We start from the raw sequence: 21,338 nt of genomic DNA, 5'->3' as shown, positions 1-21,338 counted from the left end.
CTCCCCAAGCCCCGTTTGTGTACCGGCTGCCCGCGCTTCCCCGGCCAGCGCCGGGCTGCGCCTCTGGAGCAAAGCTGCGCCTGTGCCCGCCACAGAGGCCGCGGCTGCAGCCGTCCCCGCCCGCTACGCCCGCGCTCGTCGTGCTCCGGCATCCCCAAGGCCTTAGGACAACCTTTTTCTGGCGGGCTTTTGGGCCCCGCAGGGGGCTGGCAAGGGCGACCGGCGGAGGGCCGGCCGCGGTCTCCCGTGGGCCGCGGCCGTGCGGGGCTGGGGGAGAGGTGTCGCCTTCGGGCGGCGCAGCGCACACCCCAGGGGCGCGGGGCCGGCTCCCGGCTGCCCTTCTCCGGGCCCGGGCCGCCGCCGCCGCCGCCGCCGCCGCGTCCCGGGCGGGGCCCGCGCGGAGCGCAGCGGGGCCGCGCCGCCTCCGCCGTCGCGGCGCTCGGCGGGCGCGGAGGAAGGGGCGGCCGCGCCGGGGCCGGGGCCGGGGCCGGGGCCGGAGGGAGGCGCCGCTGCCCGGCGCGGCGTGGGAACGGGCGGGCGGGGCGGCGGCGGGGGCCGGGCCTGGCGGCGGCAGGGAGGGAAGATGGCCGGGGCCGGCGGCGGGCGGGAGCGGGCGCGGGGGGAGCCGGCGGGGCGGTGAGCGGCGGGGCGGGGGCGCTCGGGCCGGCGGGCCGCGCTGGGGGGCTGGGAGCCGCGGCGGCGCGGGGCAGGTCCCGGGCGGGGTTAGGGGCCGCGGCGGGGCTGGTCCCGGCGCGGAGCGGGGCAGGCGCGGCGGAGGATGAGCCCGGCGCGGCGCAGCCGGAGCCGCCCGCGTCCCGCTCGCCGCGGGGCCGCCTCTTAGTGCTGGAGGAGGAGGAAGAGGAGGCGGCGGGCGGCCGCGGCGCGGGCGGGACGGGAGCTGCCGCGGCGGCGGGCGGCGAGCGGGTGTCGGCCGGAGCGGGGCGGCGGCGGCGGCGGCGCGGCGGCGCGGCGGCCATGCCGTGGCTGAGCGGCGGGCGGCGGCGGCGGCAGCAGGCGGCGGCGGGACAGGGCGGCGGCGGGCCGGCGGCGGGCGGGCAGCGCGGCCGCGAGAGCTCGGAGCTGCCGCTGCCCGCCGGCTGGGAGGAGGCGAGGGACTTCGACGGGCGCGTCTTCTACATCGACCACAACACCCGGCAGACCTCGTGGATCGACCCCCGCGACAGGTAGGCGCTGGGGCCGCCGCCGGCGGGGCGCGGTCCGGCCGCCGCCGCCGCCGCCGCCGGAGGAGGGAGCCGCCGGTGCGGCGGGGAGGCACCGTCGGAGCGGGGCGCGGCGCGGCAGCCTCGGCGGAAGAGGCCCGTCGCGGCGGCGGGGACCCTCGGCCAGCCCCGGGGCCGCTCAGCGACATTTTCCGGCGGCGGAGCGCGCTGCGCCGCCCCGTGTCGTGCCGTGCCGGGCTGCCCCTCGTCGGGGAGCCGAGCCGCGGGCCGGCCCCTGTCAAAGCGGCGCCCCGCCGGCTCGGGCAGCGGCGTGCTAAGGAGCCGCTGCGGGGGCGGTGGGCGCCCGTGGGGGGCGCGGAGCTCCGGCGTCGGCCCGCGCTGCTGGGCCTTCCGCGGTGCGCTTGGTAGCGAGGTTGCAAATGTGCTACACTAATTAAAAATGATACCCCCCCATAGCTCCCCCCAAGCATAACTAGGTCTCCGTTCTCGGCGGCGAGTGTGCATACCTACTTTTGCCCCCCTGGAGGGGACGGGGTGTGTGTGTGTGTCTGCAGCTAGAAACCCGGCTTGTGTTTACGTTTTTGCAGCGCTGGGGTAGCCCCACTGAAGGGCTTGACCGTATTGATTTATTAGCTGGGCTGAACTAATTGGCAGCAGCTTGAGGCATACCGAAATAATTTGGTAGATTACCTCCTCATAAAAGATAACGCTTTGTATAGAGGTAAGCAAACTGGCAAATTCCTTCAGTTAATTTGACAAATACGTGGCCTAATACAAATCACTGCCCGCTGCATTGTTTCAGGATAGCATTTTTCACGTCTTTCAGACTAGGCTGTGCGTAATGGGATTAAGTTAGACCTTTTCATTTTAATTACGGTGAATAAATATTGACAGGTCTTAAGTATCTTAATAATACTGCTTTCACGCAGTAAAGATTGCCTTATAGTTTAATACTTGTGGAAGTGTGGAATATCCGTAGCGGTGCTGTCTGGTAAATACAACCTCACTTGAAAGGGTTTGTCTAAAAATTTCCACATAGAGTTACTGAACACAAGTGTCAGTATTCTAGGTGCCTGCAAAATAAGAAACATATGTCTCTGTGTATACTTTTCTATATTAAACAATGTTTTTATAGTAAGTGAAAGTTGGACAAGGACAGTTTGAACTTCAGCCAGAACTACCTTGCCAGAAATATGCCTGGAATGTTAAGCAGGCCACAGAAACATTTAAGCACAGTCTGGGTTAAAGACTGTAGTAATTTGAGCAATCCCTGCTGTCTTGCACAACGATACATAACTGTTTAAATAGCCTAAATATTTACCGATGAGATCAAGATCTTTTGTCTCATTATTTATACATACTTACGCACATACATATTTTTTTGCCAATATGTTAAATGTTTGTTAGTGCATTTTAGATGGCATATTTTTTCTACAACATCATATCCTTACATTTTACTGTTTGGTTATTTCTAATATTCTGTGTTAAAGGTAACTGATAACATAATAATGTGTCTGTGGCTCCTTTGTATGTCTGTCTGTCTGTTGAATTGCAGAGGGTATACAGTTTCATCTTCTGGAATATCTTGTATGTAGGCAATAAAGAAATTTAAGTTAAGCAATTTACTTCAGTGTTTTAACTCAGGTATGATGTAGCACCATTCAATTTAAATAGTAAAGTTAAGACTTAGTTCACATTTAAATAGTAAAGTTAAGACTTAGTTCACATTTTGAAGAAATAACTTGAAATGCTGCATGTTGTTTGAAAACTTATCTAAATACTTCTTCACAGCAGTGTTCAAACTGAATTCTGTTTTTTGAGTTAGGCAAGAATTAGTACAGGCATTTAGGGTAGCAGCAGTTGAAACATTTATGTCGAGGCAGGTAGGAAAGACCTGATGTTTTAGTGAGTCTCTGTAGTTTCTACCAAATTCAAGTAGCTGAGGCTAGTTTTACTTCTGTGGTTGCAAAGTCAATCTCGGGTTCAGGGTAGACTGCTGTTGTTACTTCAGTGAGATGTCTGTGTTTTTCTGCATAGCGGAAAATGACCAGGCTTTTTAGTTTTCCTTGCAGCTATTCAGAGTCCCATGGGCAGCAGCAGAGTAGGAAATGATCAGGTTAGTTATGTTCTGCCAAAATTTGGGAAAGAAAGGTCATAGCAGCAGGGAAATGGTACTGCAGCTATTTTTTGAGAAAAGAACTTGGAAAAGTGGAGGACAGAGTAGTTTACTTGTATCATATCTTCCTCAGCATTTTGAGTTTGGTGTAGAGTGAGAGCAATACTCCACCATTTCCCAGTGTGCGGAGCAGCTTCATTTCTGTCCAGAAGGAGCTGGACAAAAGTAGGGACCTCAGGCTGTGTCTCAAATGATCAGGCCTCCGAGAGGCAGCACATCTCAGCATTCCTGCGAGCAGTAGTCTCACAAGCATCCCCACAGGCTCCTCTTCCCCTGTAGCTGGGACGTGGTATTTTGTCTTTCTTTTCAGCCTTCCCTTCCCCGAGATTGCTCAGCCTTTAGTGTAGCCCAGTCAGTAAATGTAATCCCAAGAAGTTATTTGATTAAGGAAAAAGAAGGGAGAAAGAGCTCTTCCTCACCAAAACCAAAAAGAAGTCAGAGAAGGAAATATTAAATGGAGAAGTTAAGGAAGGAGAGAGAATAAGCATAAAGGATTTTAGAGTTGAAGAGGGAAAGGGAGGTAAATCAAGAGAATACAGAGTAAAAGGGACTCAGAATTGGATACTTTATTCCACCTTTTTGTTACCATAATAATTCATAAATGAAGAAAGAAAAGATGGGATAGTAAAAAGTTATGAAAGGAGCAGATTCATGAAGCAACTTATCTTTGGTATCAAATTACTGTTTGATGAAGATCATTTTGTTGATCTGTGTAAACTGTATTTAATGATCAGATTGTAAACTCAAAATGGAGCCATTTACTGCACATTTTCATCTTACTTGTAGTCATCTTTATCTTAATAGACTGCAAGCTCTTCAAGGCAAGGAATTGCTTATCTTATGTTTGCACAGTACTTTGCATATTGAGATTCTCATCAATAGTTGGGGATTGTAAATGGTTTTTAAAAAAAGTGGTTAATTTGTGGTTAATACTGATCATCCTTGTGGCACCAGTTCTTAAAACTGTTGCTTGGCATGTGCTGTTGCAAGACCTTGTTTCAAAGTGATTAGAATTTAACTGAAACTATTGGAGTTTGGAAAAAGCTTTCCTTCGAAGCCAATATTTTGTGCTAGAGCTGCTGTATGTGTTAACTTCATCCAAAATGTAGGGTTTTTTTTTTTTTTTTTTTTTTTTTTTTTTTTTGAACAAAACTGTGGGAGATAGATTGTTTCCTTCAGTTTCTTAGCATGAGCCTATGAGCCATCTTTTCTTTGTTTGGAGAAGGTTTAAACCACCTTGTTTTGGAATGGGGATTTTTAAACTTCTTAACATTGTTGCACAAAGAAATCATCCATTTTGGTCAATTTGGGAGCTTTTGAAAAATCTATATGGGTTGAGTAAAGATTTGGATTTTAGCAGCTGCATTTGCAGAAGCTTTCTGCGGTGAGCACTGCTGGTATGGTAACTGAAATCAGGGAGCTTTTCTGTGCTGTGTCCTCAGCGACCTGTTAATTCTGAGACCTAAAAGCTACTTAATTTGAGCACAGGAAGAAAAATCCTGGCCTTGCAGGAGAGGTGACTTGGAACAAGGAGTATGGGAACAAGTGAAGTTGGCCTTGGAATTTGACACAGAGAGGGAAATTTTGGTAGGCAGTGGAAGACAAAGCAATCTGGGCTTGGGGGAGAGGGGCGAGGTGGGGAGAAGGAAGGTGATGGCACCTGAAGCCTGGGAAGCAAAAAGTAGGGGAACTGGACTGAAAACCAGTAGGACAGGGAGAAACAGGTAAGAAGAAACCGGTCTGGTGAGGGTTCAAGGTGTGAGGGTGTCAGCTGTTACTTGGCTCTGCAGGGAACCCAGAAGGAAAAGGAGGAGCACTGAGTTTGGATGAGCAATTTTGAGAGTCAGTAGCAAGAAAATATGCATGTGGGGCAGTATGCAAAGGTGAGGTGAAGAAGAAAAGTTAAAAGGATGGTGAAATATGAGGATAAGAACTTAAGTATGAAATGGGGGATGGGGCTCAGGCAATGGAAAATGTGCTGGACAAGGAGGCTGTGATGAGAAATCTGAATTGTGGAGACTGGAAATAAGTAGGCTAGGCTAATGGGCATGAAACAAGGAGTTGGCTTGAAGAGGACATGGGTCAGGCATGTGTTATGGGGTGCAGAGCAGATGTAAATGAAAGGCCCAAAAGTGCTTATTGAGGAACTCTGAAACAGTTCAGGAAAAACATTCTCACCTTTATTTACTTTCAGCTGAATGTATGTGGAAGCCAGTTTGCCTCTTTGTATGAACCAGGACAGAGACTGTTTATTACTACCATCCTTTACAGTGCTACAGCAAGTGGCAAAGCTAGGTGTGCTAATCCACATGTCAGTGTCATGCTGCATGGTGCGATTTCTCTTTCCCCAGTGTGTTTTTTACAGATAAATAGGAGATTGCAAGTAAAAAGCCTAAATCAAAGTCACATCTTCAGAGCTAGAAAATTGCAGATTTAAGTTGCTTAACTACTGCTTCCCTGTGTTAAGGGAGCATTTTTAGTGACGAACGACTTTTCCATATACTTTCTTGCCTTATTTGGTTCATGGAGAGGAGCAAGTCTGAGGATGGATCAGTGCTGTGGAGTGAAAGAGATTAGAATCACTATGAAAGTTTTTGCCAAAATTGGAAGGTGTGCCTCTCTCCAGTGAGGAAAAGGATCTTTTGGAGTACCAGCATGGGATACTGCCTCGCTAAAGAGGCAGCAGCCTCATTGGTACCATGAGAGAATATCTCCTAAAGCATTGGCTTGTGTCTGTCTGCTTTTGGGTTGCTGAGTATTATCGATCAGAAAGAGTCACTTAAATCAAGGGTTTTCGTAGCTAGTCACCATGAGTGTCATTCAGCATTTTAATTCAAATACTTCTGTTCCAATGCCTCAGAAGGATGAAGACAGAATATTTAGTACCACTGCCATTTTTGAAATTTTACTTCAAGCTCTTCTGTGTTTTCAGACTTTTCTTACCCACTTTCTTTTTGCTGTTCTTCAGTTGTCACCTGTTTTTCAATTTTGTGTTGAACTAGTGCTATTTGATAATTTAATCAGTGATGTGGAAGAAAGAAAAATAATTGTTGTTCATTATTTCAGTATATCACTGTGAAAACGTTATGGTGACAGGATAGATTTAAATCACATGCATTATTTGACTGTACAGTGCAAACTGTTCATGTAAAACATGTAACCTATAGGATGCAGAAAAGTATTTTTGCATTAAGAGAAGCAGAACTACTGAGATTAATTTGCCTATGATTTTATAAATTACCTTTCTAGGCTTTCAGTGCTGAGCTCACAAGAAATGGAGATAGTTTAAAAAAATCTGAGTGAGTATAGATCTGGAAAATATGCTTTTTAGTGAGAGAAGGAGCTGAATTTACTCAGTTGTTGAAGAGGTGTTTAAGAAGTGGTGTGATTACTGTTCATAAAAAGAGATGATACCTGAGACTTCACAGCTCTTTGGTGTAGTAGTTTTTTATAATACTTTCTGATAGCCAGAATTGGAAGCCAGAAACAGGATATGCTTTTAATAGTAAGAAAAGTAACTATTGGAGTAGTTTTTTCCCCCTCCTTTAGCTCTCTAGATTAAATTATCCAATTCAGCTTGTATTTTTTTTTTGCCTGGTTAAGTCAGCTATTGGTTGAAGTCCCGTTGTCTACGACAGTTTATTCTCACTGCCTCCATTACATGTATCTCATTTGAGTTATATATCATATATCTAGCTAAATATATCTCTTACGGATTGGCAGCTCAGCCATTTTTTCCTTAGAAAGTAGAGAGCTTCTCCATCTGTTTGTTTCTTATAACACAGCACGGAAGAAATCCAGTTTATCCCCATCACTTAAGACATCTGGGTCATTGCAGTTGCATCACTTGATTACCTCAAGTTAGCAGTAGATGGAGTGGACTTGATAGAATTTATATTAAAAACATTGCATATAAAGTAGTGCTTGAGATCCAGATGTTTTGAATTTTCTGTGCAAATGTCAAGCCTGGATGCAGCCACAGTGTGGATGGGAAAGCTATGCAGCTGCGCGACTGCTCTCCTGGCATGTGACTGGGAATACATGCTGCAACATATGGTGCTAAAAAAGGGCTGTAGTGTCCCGATCAACCCATATATATACGTATTTGTGCTTAACTCTTGTTCAAAATGAGTTATAATATGCCTTTGAAAACATTACTAAGTCAGCATTTATTTTGAAAGTTTCAGAAATACATGCTAGGATAAATGTATCTTTTTTGCCTTTCTAGAGAGGAATGCATTTGTATTCTTTCTGTCTTATATGCAAACAAGCACATATTTTATATTGTGCCTTCTGTAAAATTGCTTATGATTAAAAATAAACATAGGCACAAGTGCCCTAGAATCAAAACATGAACTAAGTTAAAAAAACCCCACCATAGTTTGCATATATGAGAACAGAAGATTTGAAACGTCACGAGTCTGGGGCTGGGTATTAAGTTAAATTACACTTTTAAGTGTTAAACTCTGGTTAAAAAAAATTGATTCATAGATATATACTTTTAAATTATTCAATTTTTGTAGATCTCAGCTCTTTATGACTTAGACACTTTAAAAAAGTGTTTTTAAATTTTTTTCTGATGTGTGCTGTTTGAAAAAAGCAATGCCTGTATGAAGTCAGTATTCATATTTTCTGATAAACTGCTATTGTAATTCAACCTTGTTAAAAATGAGTGTTACATATCCAGTCACTTAATATTGTAGATGTTTTTAGTAAAGTTTTTGTAATGTCTCAGAAAGTAGAGGTGGGAGGCATCCAGTCTTTCTCCTTAAAGTTGAAAAATTTTCCTTTATAGGACTGTAAAAGTGAATTCTAATTTATTTGATTGGTTTTTACCAGTTAAAAATACACATCTTCCAACCATGCACGCACACACATACATGCACACAGGCACACACACTTGAAAAATCTAGCGTAGGCACCAAAAACTGCAAGATTCATGTATGCTAAACATGAAAATAACTGTCGAGCCAAGGTAGCCTAGCTAAAAAAGAACATTGTTAAGCTTTTAAAGATTTTGTTTAATGTTACAGATGAAAGGCTTTCAGCGTGTATGTGCAGTTTCTACCTCTAAATGGAAACTTCAGCAATTAAATAGTGAGTGTAGGCATCTGCCTTGCTGTGTGTATGCTTGCTAGAAGAGATTAAGTTAGCATTGTGACTTCAGTGTGTTATAGCAGAACAACAGAAATACAGAATAAGGGACTTTTCTTGAAAGGTTTTGTGAGATGATATTGACCACCTGTAAGCTGGATCTTAAAAACTGAGTAGACCTTGATACATCAAGTGTTGTCGGTGCTCAAAACTGGAAAAGATGCTTTTCTATTTATTGTATGCATAGCTCGTTGTATACCTGAGGCAGTATAGGCTTCGTGATTGTTGTCATTGAGCAGCACTGAGCTTTTTTTTTTTTTTTTTTTTTAAAAAAGGTATTTGCATTAATGTTTCTTTTGGAAGGGGGAGAGTCTGCTTTTGCAAAGTTTATAGTTTGTGTGTATGAGAAAGCAAAATTTGAAAAGTCATGAGTCTAGGGCTGGATATTAAGTTCAATTACCTGGAGGAAAATTCCTGTATAGATTTTAGTGGTAAGTTCAGTTTGAGAGATAGTATCTTAGTGTTTTTAGTGAATGTAAATATAGTGACAGCACTATGCAAATATAAGAACAAATAACCTGTAGGCAAAAAAAAAAAAAAAAAAAAGAATTTGTCTACAACAGATAAATTAACAAGCCCCATAGGTAGTGTTAATTATAGTCTTAGTTTATAACAAAGTGATGTTTACTGGAAGACTGAGAGAAGCTTTGTAAAGTTGCATGTGAGTCTGAACAAAAGAGTTTAGTTGATATTTTGGTAAAACAAAGTAAAACTAATACTTTTTCTGTCTACAGGTTAAAAATAGGACTTCCTGAGTATCTTATCTGCTGCAGATGTGACACTTCACATTCACCAGTAGAGCCAACAAGCATTGCAGCTTTTAAATGATCTTCAGCTTGTTTCTGGTTGAAAGAAGCCGGCTAAAAAAAACACATGCTAGGCACTCTTCCTACCTCGGTCTCCTCTGGCAGATCAGTGTGCGGGCTCGCCGAGGTTTCGGGGCACAGCAATGCTCATCTGTGGCTGGCGGTTGCCAAAGCAGCAGCATCCTCCCCTTCAGTCACAGGTTCCTGCAGTGGTGCTGGTGACCTTACAGCAAGCTTAATTCAGGATGCCAGACTGGCAGAGAAAATATTCACAATGTCATTTCTCTCTTTTTTGGGGAGGGGCTAGGTGGCAAGGGCAGTTTTCTGCTGGTTTAGGTCCCTGAACTGGCTTACTCTCAGGGCAGATGGATTTTTAAGTGGCTTATGTCCATTAAATGTAACTCAGTAAGAAATTGGCTAAAGTAACATTGATGAGTCAGTTTAAAACCTTCTTGAGTAAAGCGTCTTGGTGAACAGTAGTCAGAACTACAGATTTTTAAAATAACATAGTAAAATAAAGTATCTCTAAACAAGCTTTAAGGAGGATTCACTTTTCAGATATAAAGATGGGTGTATAAGAGGTAACAGAAGTTGATTAAACAGGTTCCATGATAAGCTTTCCAGTGGGGCAGCAGCCCGGCAGTGGCTATTAAAGAAGGAGTATGGACCACACTGCTGTTCTGGGTGAGTGGTTTGGCAGCAGTCAGGAGAGACTCCTGAAAGAGCTGGTGAAGTCCTTGGCGAGCATTGCCGTTGCTGGCAGAGGCTGAAGGAGGTGGGCGAGAGGACTGGATGTCAGGTGGCTACCGAGGGGTGGTGTTAGCAGTGAAGTACCTCCGAGGAGGATCTCGATTTGGCATAAAAGCTTGGGGTGTAACTTGGGGAGCTGGCGTGTGAAAAGGCACATAGAGGTAAAAACAAGAAAGCAACTGCTGAAGAGGCTTGGAAGGTGGATTTGCCAGCAGTGTTTTGAGCTGAAACTGGTCCAAAAAAAAATGACATTTGAATTGAGGAATTTCTTAGGGAATCAAGCAAGGTTGGACTTGCCAGGTGGGAGAGGAGGAGGTTGTATTGCTTGAATTAGATGGTGAACAAGAGTTTCAGCTCTCTGCTTAGAGAGAGCAGCTGGGACTCTGACGCTGTATTTTGCCCTGCTACGAGCGCCGGGCATTTGCTGTGGGGTGATGGCCGTCAGTTCTCAGCTGGCCTTTGGAGGTGGGCAGTGGGGCTTTTGGTGCTGTGCTGCTGCGCTGAAAGGGTCTGCACCCTTTCTCCCTTCTGTTTCAGGTGGGCAGCTTAATTTGCACTTCCTGCAGCTAGGATGTGCTGAAAGCACGGAGAGTAGATGCCAAAAGCGGTGATCTGTTGCTTTTAATGGCCCGCTGAAGCATCTGAGTCAGCGGCTTCCTCCAGGTGCACGTTGCATGAGCAAATAAGTTGGAGCGTTGCTCAGTTTCTGTCCCTGTCTCTTTGAAGCTTTTCTCTGTCCCGTCAGTGGGCATCCCGCTAGCGCGGGAGGGCTCTTCTCTCCAGCGACGCGTTCGGTGCGAGCCCTGCGGTTTGCGGGGTTGAGCAGGCTCTGTGCTGTACTGTTCGCTGTCTTGGCTAAGGCGCTGATTGCCACCGAGGGCAGAATTAGCGAATCTGAAAAACTGAACTTACTGTTTTTTTTTTTTTTTTTTTTTTTGCTGTTTTTGTTTTTAAAGACTTTTCTATTTCAGTATATTTAATTGGCAATGGGACAAAAATAAAGTACAGTGATATCAACACCCTTGAACCAGCAACAGAGACTCAAAGGCTATCTTTCATGGCTTTCTGAAAGAGCTATTTTCAAGATGAAATATCTGTGGAGAATTTTGTTGAAACTATTTTGATTTATATTGTACTTAGGCTGAAGCTTGTTTTCTCTTTCACACACACAGTGATTATGATTCTTTGTGGCAAAATGTGATTTTTTTGATAGTGGAGCTGGAAATTTATAGTATTCCAAGTTTGATTTATTTAATTTTGGATTCAGATTTAAACAGGGGCTAAAAATAAGATGCTTTTTTTTTAACCTTAATGCACAGTGCATTTTTACAAATCGTGGCTTATCTGTGTTTAGGAAGACTGGCAAAATACTGCAAAATTACCTAGTTGTATAGTATCGACCAGTTGTGGCACTCTTCTCAAAGGCGAATCCAGTCCAAAGTTACTTGACTTGAACAGTAATTCCATGCATGTTTGCAGGGGAACTTGAGAATAAAAAGTAAGCTAACATTTTGTTTAGGCAATGTGGAGGTAATGAATAGATGGGGAAAGTATTGCATGCGTTTGGAAATTACTGTTTAAACACTAGTGTATCGTCTGCTTCCCCCAAATTACATATTTTGAATAAAAGTAGACTCACAGTATGAAAGATCTGATACTGCACGTAAGTAAAAATTCCTGAGCCCCAAATCGCAAAATAAATTAACCACAAAACCCTACAAAATCAATTTAAGGAACATCATGGCTGTTGGATCGTAGATAGTTTTGGTAGTTTCCAAAATACAAGTCTCTAACACTGTAATTGATAACAAACACATAATTAACTTGGAAGTTGTTTGTTATGAACTAGAGAAAGCATAGTGACTTCTCCTTTGTAGAATAATATTGGAAATCTACATAAAATTTTTAGCAGTAGATAATTTGTCAAACTTCTGTCCAGTTAAAGAACATACTTTTTATTTGAGTAAAAATTAAGCTTGCATAAGTAAATCACAGGGGTGCAATCTGGTTGTGATCTCCTTTGGAGTGTATTTCTGTTGTTTCCAAGGAAGCACTTTAAATTTCTTCTTTATTTTTCTAAATGGATGAGTTTTTTTTTTTTCCTAATTTGATGTAATTTGACACGTGATCTGCAAAGTGTTTCTTGACTGCCACAAATAATTTTCTTCTTGAGATGCAAAAAGACATTTTTTATAATTATAGCAGGGAATTATTCTGGAAACATTGCAATTATTCATCAAAATGCAAATCAGAAATGGTCTCTTGATTTTTTTTGAATAGTATAGTAAACAAAATGTATCACTTTAGTACATTTGAAACTTTAAAATTATGTATGATATTCTTACACTAAACCTACTGTAAGTAGTAGTAAAATTGAATTCTTGAATGAAAAATGGAAGAGGAAGGCTTGGCACAGAAAACCCACATCGTGTATGTGCAAACATGAACAATAAATATACAGACTTTGTGCCTGTCCTGAGCAAACACAAGAATGGGTGCGCATTTTCAGCTGTATGCACTGTACTAAGTGATAACATTAAAAAAAAAAAATCCGCATATGTTACTTTGTGTTGATTTGAGTTGTCTGTCTTTGTTTTTTGAACCAGCTCATATTTCATTCAAGAAAAAGTTAAAGGTGCTCTTCTGGCTATAAGTATACTGATTTGTGATAGATAGGCATCGTGAGCTCAATTTTCTGCATGGGTATTTGAATTACAACCCATATTTAATGTAACTTCTCAACTGGGCCAATTAAATCTTAGAATTCTCTATTTAGAAAAATGTTTAGTAGTACCAGCTTGCAGAACAGATGGTTTAAAAACGCTGTCCTTTGAAATGATGTTTTAATTTCTCACGTGTCTTGAGATTTCTGTGTGATCAAATATAGTCCTTCCCCAATTACAGGTAAATGTGTGAGCTTAGTGTTTCTACTTCCAGTAATATTTCACATGGAAAAGTCTTCTTTTCAAAGTGATTTGATAAATCATTGCACCCAACTTTTTAGCTGTAGTTTAGTTTTGTTGCTGCTATCTTGTCTACATGGCCAAAAACTTCTTTTATACTGAACTATTATGTTTTGAAGAAGTATTCAAAAATTATTTTCTCTCAAAGGGAAACAAAAAGAAGGAAAAAAAAAAAAGAGGAATGTTCAGGTATGCCAGATTCAGCTGTATTTTGAATCTAGCCTGATTAACCATAAATTTATGTTGGCTCTAGGGACCCTTGGGAGTAAAGCCCTTGTCATCAAGAGGAAGAGCTATTCTGAAAACTTCTTCCTAATTTCACTCAGTTCTAAACCCTTGACAACTGCAATTTTGTGCATTCATGGTATAGTATATTCAATATACTTGCTTACAGCAAGAAGCGACTCTTCAGTCACCTATCTTAATCAGAAGTATCTGGAAAGTACATATTGGAGTCTGAGAAATAATCGGGTTTCTTAAGCCTTTTGCTTAATTCTGCCTTAGTCAAGGGGAACATGCACGGAAGCAAGGAACAAAAGATTCTACTGCTTGTCCTGATCCTTTCTCTTTCTTTCACTGTTTGTATTTAATAGTTCTTTGCACTTTGGCACCCTTGCACTGGTTCAGCTGAACTTCTTGATTTCTGGTAACACCATATAATGCATTCTATTTAACAAACATTTTCTTTGATCTTTATGAATGGTTAGTTTCAGTTAAGTCAATTTGTATTGAATTGGAGTGTGGAGCGTGATTCTTGCACTGTTTGTTGAGTGCCTTCCAGTCTGGAAGAAGAAGATAAGGGAAAAAATTAACTGCTGAATTGTGCATATTTGTATTGAGGATTGTTAAAATGGTAGAATTCCCTTTTCTGGAAAAGGAAGTAGTTAAAATTAAAAAAATAGTAGAATAAACCTTTATTTTTTGCTTAAAATTATTTTGCCTATTTTTGGAGTAAAATGTCAGGATCTTTATAGTTAGTCTGACTCTTAGATTCTGATTGTGTTTTTATAGTACCATCAATCAGTATTTCTAATTGCAGAAATTATTTTCCCATTGTAAAATAAGCTGCCTTGAAAATTCTTACTTGTCAGTTTTATTGGTTTGCAGTTTTGGTTTGTGTATGTCTTTATACGAAGATTTGGAGATGTAATTGCAATTTATTCAGTTACACGTAATAGGTTTTGAGAACAAAAAGTTCCCTCGTCCCTGAGCATGTATCCAAACACAAATATGTAGGAGGGAGTATGTGAATGTTTGTGTTATGTCATTTAATCATCTGAAATTTCGGTTAGCGGATAACATACAAAATTTATTATAGCTGCATTATTCTCACTTTAGAGAACTGAAAGTTGTAGTTGAGAAATGTTTGTGGGAAATGACCTGTGGAAGATTCGTTGAGCCATGATCAATTTAAACAAAAAATTGCTAGGTAGTGTTTTCTGTCCTTGGCTGACAACAGCACTTGGGACCTCCTAATTCTTTTCACTGATTCTATTCTTATGAATTCAGAGTCATCTGAGGATGTGATCCATGAGCGTTCAAGGGGGAAAAAAAGAAAGGTATTTGATCTGGGCTTGGATATGAACCTGTTTCCATGCTAAGCCAGGTTATAGGATATCTTTTTATGCCTTAAATAAAAGGCAAAACACTGGATGATTCATATGGTTGAAGGTTTTTTTTTTTTAATATGCATTCATAAATTTGTCACAATGTTATGGAAATATGACAGATTTGATAAAGCTTCAGTGAGTGTGTAGAACAATGTTGCATTTTGTAAACGTTCTCTCATCTGCTGAAGTACGAAGTGCCTCATTTACAGAATTTATTACAGGTGGAAAATGAACTTTACTGTACCACAGTATGCTGCAATATCGTGCTAAGTAAATTACTTCTGGGAGTAATCTTGTAGATCTGTCTGTACCTGTTCCACAGCTTCTCTTTGGTAACAGTGATTATATAGCTGATTCTGTTCCCTGGACATCTGCCTACTAAGAGTGAGCTGAATCCTCCATTCTCTTTGACAATATCTATCGAAAAACTTGGAAGTGATAGTGCATTTTCATTTCTGTTGACTTGGTCTCAGTTTGGATCCTTGACTTAAAGATTTTATCTCTTTGGCCAATTCCTCACCTACATGAAGCTTTTTGGCCGTTACTTGATTATTTTGAAAATACTGTCTGCAACAGGGTGTTGATTTTGTTGCTGTTGTTGTTTTTTCTAACTCCTTACATGTATGTTCAGAAATTTTAAAAAGTTGTGTTGGTTCTCATTTTAAAATACAACTGCATCATGTTGTCATGAAAATTTACTGTAATGAATTTTCTTTTTCTTTACATTTAGAAGCTATGGAAAACTTTTTTCCTCCTCTCTCTTAAAAAAAGATACTAGTCCATACTCCAAATGTTTACTCCCTTAGAAGCACCCCAAAACTGTGGCTAGTGTCCTGCTCATGGAAATTTCTTCCCTATCATGCAGTCCATAAGTGGTGTTTTTCAAGCTGTATGTCTGTAGAGATCATGTGTTTAGTTTCATAGCTTTGACCTTGTAGGTATGTGCTCTGTCACTTATTTTTCAAAGCGGACAAAGATTTTGATACTATTACTCACATCCAGATATCTTTAGAATGTGTTTACTGTGGAAGAAAAAAGAGGGTATTCAGAGATGTTACAGAAATTAATAGGCTAAGATAAGACCCAGCTTATTCCCTAATTTTTCTTTTATGTTAGTACATTAGATTTAAAGTAAAATAGCTCCCTGTTACTGTGATCTGTGTCTCATTAGGAATATATCCTTTCCTTTCTCCCTGTTAATGAAGACAGTCAAATACCAAAATATATGTGAGAATAAGTTCAAAATAGCTGTCAGGACACTTTGATTAAAGAATTTCTGAAGATTTTAAGATACTTGATATAATTAAAAATGCATTGGTCTGTTTTTGCTTGCTTGCTTGTTTGCTTTGGGGAGAGGAAAGCGAGTGCTATGAATAAAATGCTAATAGAGGAGATATTCCTCGAATCCACATTTTCCCCATTTTATATACTCTCTGCATGGTAGGAGACATGCTTTTAAAACGTTTTTCAGGGTAAAAATAGCTTGCCGCTTATTGAAAAACAAGGCAGACCTGTGCCTCAAAATCCAAATGAAACTGCTGCTCAGATGAGGCTCTAAAGAGGGCATTTATATGTTGTGGAATGAATGGCATGCCTGCGCTAACTCCCGCAGGCCGGATATTTCCAAGGTATCAGGCAGAGCTGCGTGTGCCGCTTTCTCCCCCCTTCGCGTACGGGCGTTTCTCCGGCGGCAAAGTCTCCGAGAGCTCTTGCCCCAGCGGGGAGAGCGGGCTGGGGAGCGGCGAGTCGCGGAGGGGATGGCAAAAACGCGGCAGAGTAACTCTGTGCGTTCGTTCCTGATTTCCCCCTCTGCTCACCCCCGCCAGCTCTCCTGTGATAGTTTGCAGGTTCCTTGTGCTTTGCGAGTTAGCGTTTGTTTTTTTAATCATTGTTCTTTGAACAGTGTAGTTAGGAATTTCCTGTTCACGTTTTACTACAATGGTTTGTTTAAAATGATAGGCCACAGTCTTTTTCCTGCCCCGAAACGAGATTAGCCTTGAACGGTGAGGAGGAGGAGGAGGACAAATAACGAGGGTAGACTGCTCTTTGCTTATGTCATGGGGAGGCCTTTTAACTGTGGGCTCAGTTATATCAAATACCACAAGTCATGTTTCTTAAATATTTATTAAGACAAATAAACACAGTTATTGTATGAACTGGCGCGTCTCCAAATTCCTCTCACTTTGATTCTCAAGGGTGGGTCACTTTTAATCAGGAGAAATATTTTTAATCAAGACTTAGATGTCCAGTGGATTACAGAATCTGGGGGTACCTCAGTTCACCAGTCTCCCCCTGTTGTTTGATTTATCAAATGCAAGAAAGCACATTTCAGTGAGGTTTAAGTTGTAAAATGTGACAACAAACTGTTAGGAAATACTCAAATGAGGAAAAAATCTTTTTTTTTCCCTCAGTTCATCTGATGCCTATTTTAAAGAAAAAGCAGTGCAGTCTTCATATGTATCGTCATATGTTTGCTTTCAGGTTTGGAATAAAAATATCCCAAACCCAGCAATATTAGATGCGCAAGGCATTGCAGCATCCTTATTATGCAACTTATATTTGTTTGCACCCTGTATAACACTACTGTACTATTACTATACTAGTACTACTGTGTGTAAATAATGCACACCTGTATTGGGGAAACAGTACAGGTAACAAGGCTATTGATTTTTATCTGGGAAGAGATCAAATGTAGGTGTTTAAAATGACATGAACTGCACTTCAGAATTTTATTTTACTGGAAAATTATTGTAAAATAAATTAGGTCATGACATGGCACAGTAGTTTTAGCCAATTTTAAAGGAATGGGATATAGACCTGCCTAATTTGCCTGGGATCATCACTGACAAGTGTCAGCTCATGCATATATGTTTTATACAGCGTGCTTAGGCCTTTTTAATATAAGAGTGTCTGTGAAAATATGTATATAAAATCTTGATGAACATGCTAAGTAATTGAATTTTTCAAGCTGGGAGATGTCAAATTTATAAGTTTGTGGAGTCTGTAGCTGATACGACACACAGGCGTGTCATTACAAGGGTGTTGCCAGTTAAAATACTCAGCTGTTATGGTATTTCCAGCTTAGCATCTAACTTTGTTCCACCCAGCAAATAGTCACATAAATAGGACTAGCTGTGGATTTTTAAAGGAAATATTTAATGTATTTTTAAAGAAAATAACATTTGGAAGGGAAAATATTTGGGTAGCTTGCACGTGAATGTCTAGGGCAAGGCAGGGAGATGCCTTGCAGGATACCGAGGTTGATGTGCTCAAGAAGCTTGCAGTAGATGCTATGTGGAAAATGTTACCGTTTATATAAATCAGGTATTTCCGTGAGTACCGGAACTAATGAAGCCTGGTTTCCTGTGGGTTTATGTCTTACAGTTGATTGACTTCAGTGTCTGGGAAGGTGCAAGTTCTGGTGGATGGTTTTTCCCTTGCAGTTAGGGTATTGCATCTATTTGCTCCTTAGTGGATTTTCTGATATACAGTAAGGTGTAAACTTGGGCTTCTCACCTTCTCTCTCTTCTGCTAGGCCTCCTATTTTCAGAAAACTTCATAGGAATTTGAAGTATCTAAGGGGTCTCTGTAAAATTTGAAACTGGTGATTGGAATAAAAACTTAATAGAGTGGTAATGGCATAGCCTTATTTTTATAGGCGACCAGAGTAAAAGGCCTTGATGATTTTTTTCTATGCCTCTGTCATTTGCTAGCTTTTAGTAGCCACTTCATGTTAAAAAGAAAACCTAATTCCTAAAACCAAAGGATGTTTTTACCATTTGCTTGTTAAAAAAATACTAATGAGTAGTATAAGTGAATTTTGAGATTATAACATGCCTGATTTTTTCGAACATACTCTTATTATAACCGTTCTGTGGGATGTGTGTGCACCTGGATGCACTGTCATCAAAAAACGAGGTAAAACATTAGGCAAACTTAAATCTTCAGCGTAACTGTTAAGCTATGTTACCTCTAATATACTGCCTTGATTTTAGGTTGGATTTCTCGTAGTGTGACCAGGCAGTGCAGTCTTGATTAGAGTCCTATAGAGGATTTATCAGTAAGATACCTGCTGTTAATGAATATTGTGGAGCTACAAGCAGTTGGTTTTGTCTGTAAGGATCAGAGATCGCCTGAAATACCGTTGAGTGTAGTAGGTTCAGAAAGTGCCCTTTGCTTTGCCATCAGCAATGACTGCTCACTTTGTTTTCATCCATCTCTGAACAAAGTGGTTTTTCTTTTTTTTTTTTTTTTTCCGTGTGGAAACGCTGGAGTTCAGTGAATTGGGTGTGAATAAGCAGTACCCCAAATATTGCATGAGAACACGCTTCGTGTAGCAATATGGGTGAGTAGTTTATTCCACTAGATGAAGTAAGTGAGGTGAATAAGGTGAGTAAGCAATTTCATTATGAGACGCTCTCCGTTGTGTCTAAATGCTGTGTTGCAAATCTGGCTCGTGCTTGGAGCTGGTTGGGAGCCAGGTGGCTGCGGTTAATTCATCACCGAACCTGAGCTAACAAGCCCTGCTTCGGGATGGCCGCATGGATCCAGCACGGTGCCCCATGGCAGCTGCTGGGAGCTCTGCACGCCAGAGCCAGGGCACAGCTGGTTTGGGTCTGCCTGAAAAATCCTGCAAGGACAAACTCTGGAAGTGTGTATCTATAGCACACTGTGGAGCAATCAGTTTACTATGTGAATTTACAGTACGTTTACCGAAGTATGGCTTAGAGATCAATGTTAGCTTAACTTTCACCGGTGCAAGAGAGAGATGCTGGCTGCTTCCTGCAGGGCTGTATTTTGAAGTATGCATACAATATCTCCTGTCATAGTGTGTATCACAAATGTTAGTTAACTGGATTTTGTAACTTTCTTAACTATTGGTTTGTGGTACTATAGTGTTTTGTATATAATAAACTGATATTAAGTAAAGGTCTTTGAAATAAAAGCAAGATTTCAGGAAGGTTTCTGATACTGACAGTCCAATCACAATAAATACTTCAAAAGATAAGTCAAATCTTGACTAAAATTACTCTGTTGTGTGTTTTTATCAAGTATTTTTAAAATGCCTTTAATGTTCTCTTCCCAGTCTTCCAAAATCCTGGTTTAGACTCACCGTCCTATCTCCCAGCTCCATTACTGCAGTGCCTTTTCTGACCTCCTCTTGGAGCTGTTGTGAAATACCAGTACCAAAATTTTGTTTGCCTATTTTAACCATCTTCCCTTTCATGCTGGAGAGGTATGGTCCAGTGGCACAGGTCTCGGATTTGGGAGACAGAGATTCAGTTCTCTGCACTGTCACAGATCTTTTGTGTAATGTTACTTTTAAATTCCTTGTGCCTAGTGTACAGTGTGGTTACTATTTATGGTTCATAGATATCACAGAATGGTCAGGTTGGAAGGGACCTCTGGAGATCATTTAGTCCAACCCTCAGCATAGCCTGTACGGGGATTGAACCCGTGACCTTGGCATTAGCAGCACCACTCTCTAACCAACTGAGCTAAGATTATAAATGAATGATGGTGTTGTATAAACAGAAATAAAGTAAGAACAATGTAAAGATTCATCTCTTCTTTTTGGTTTTGATTGCAGCTGTTCATGCTCTTCCATAGTAAAGAATTTCTTAAAAGCAGTGATACTCAGACACTTTCAGTGGCTTCCAAAGGCAGAAGACCTTGGTCCCCTGTATCTTGTAGTATCTTGCCTAGAGATCTGAAGTAAAGCTTTACAGCGTATGCCAGGAAGAAAGCTAGCAATGAGCAAGCATACTTTGAGGACAGATTTTTGTGTTATTTATCTATTCCTACATAGGCTTATTTTTTTGGTGGAACATTAAAAAATATAGGATTTATTAATCTTACGAATTATTATAATTCTGCTTTCTAAGGATATGATACACATAGTTTTTTTGCATTTTCTGGACATTTTCTTTATCTAGTGTGTAAGCTACTTCTTTAGCTCTAGAGTAGCTAGTGTTAAAGTTTTCTTTTTATTAGATTCGTGACAGGGAGTAGTGGATGTTCATCACAGTGCGTGATAGTTAGGTGTTAAGCAGCTTAGCCTGGATTTGGCTTGGGATAAGTAGCAGTCATAAGACCATTGAATAACTTTGGAAATCAGTAAGATGAGTTTGACTATCGACAGTGTGCAATCGAAAAATTTATTTATAAATAATATTATTAAGTATCCTCATAGATTCTCCTCTAAGATGCTGCTTATGAGAGAGTGGTGAGAACGTACCGTTGCTGTGCCAGCTCCTTCGAAGGGAGCTCTGCCCAGTTTCCGAACACTGGCGCAAGCTGGAGGAACAAGCGCCATGAGGCAGTGTGTTGCGGCACTGGCGTGCCGCTCGCTCGAAGCCCAGTTATGGGAATTGCCTGCGCTCGGGTAGTAATCGGCTGCTGCTTCTTTGGGATGGTGGAGCATTTCACCAGGCTGCGAGAACCTGTGTTTGTGGTTTCAAAGGAGAAGAGGGAGACTGGGCTAGCCAAGGATTGCTCTTGTTATTTGGATAGCTGTGTATTTCATACAGTCAGAAGTTGCACTTGGAAAATCACATAAAGGATCAGTGCAAAAGGAACATGATCATTTTTGCCATAATATGGGGGGAGGGAGAAGAGTGTGTGATCTAGAAGGTGTGTTTGAGAATGCTGTTGTGTCTTCTGGAAACTGGAGATCAAAACTGCACATTCAAAATGGA

At 41.7% G+C, this 21,338-nt stretch overlaps 1 protein-coding gene across 1 annotated transcript in view; it reads left to right on the top strand.

Moving 5' to 3' along the window:
• The first annotated feature begins 1,030 nt into the window (after positions 1-1,030).
• WWC3 (WWC family member 3) overlaps positions 1,031-21,338 on the top strand; it is a 104,671-nt gene continuing 84,363 nt past the window's right edge. The window contains exon 1 of the mRNA XM_062601240.1: positions 1,031-1,184. The gene's annotated coding sequence lies outside the window, so the exon portion shown is untranslated. The remainder of the gene's footprint in view (positions 1,185-21,338) is intronic.

Source organism: Rhea pennata, chromosome 1 (assembly GCF_028389875.1).
Source record: "Rhea pennata isolate bPtePen1 chromosome 1, bPtePen1.pri, whole genome shotgun sequence".
NCBI lineage: Eukaryota > Metazoa > Chordata > Aves > Rheiformes > Rheidae > Rhea > Rhea pennata.
Note: the sequence above shows the minus strand (reverse complement) of the source record. Positions and strands in the feature narration are given on the sequence as shown.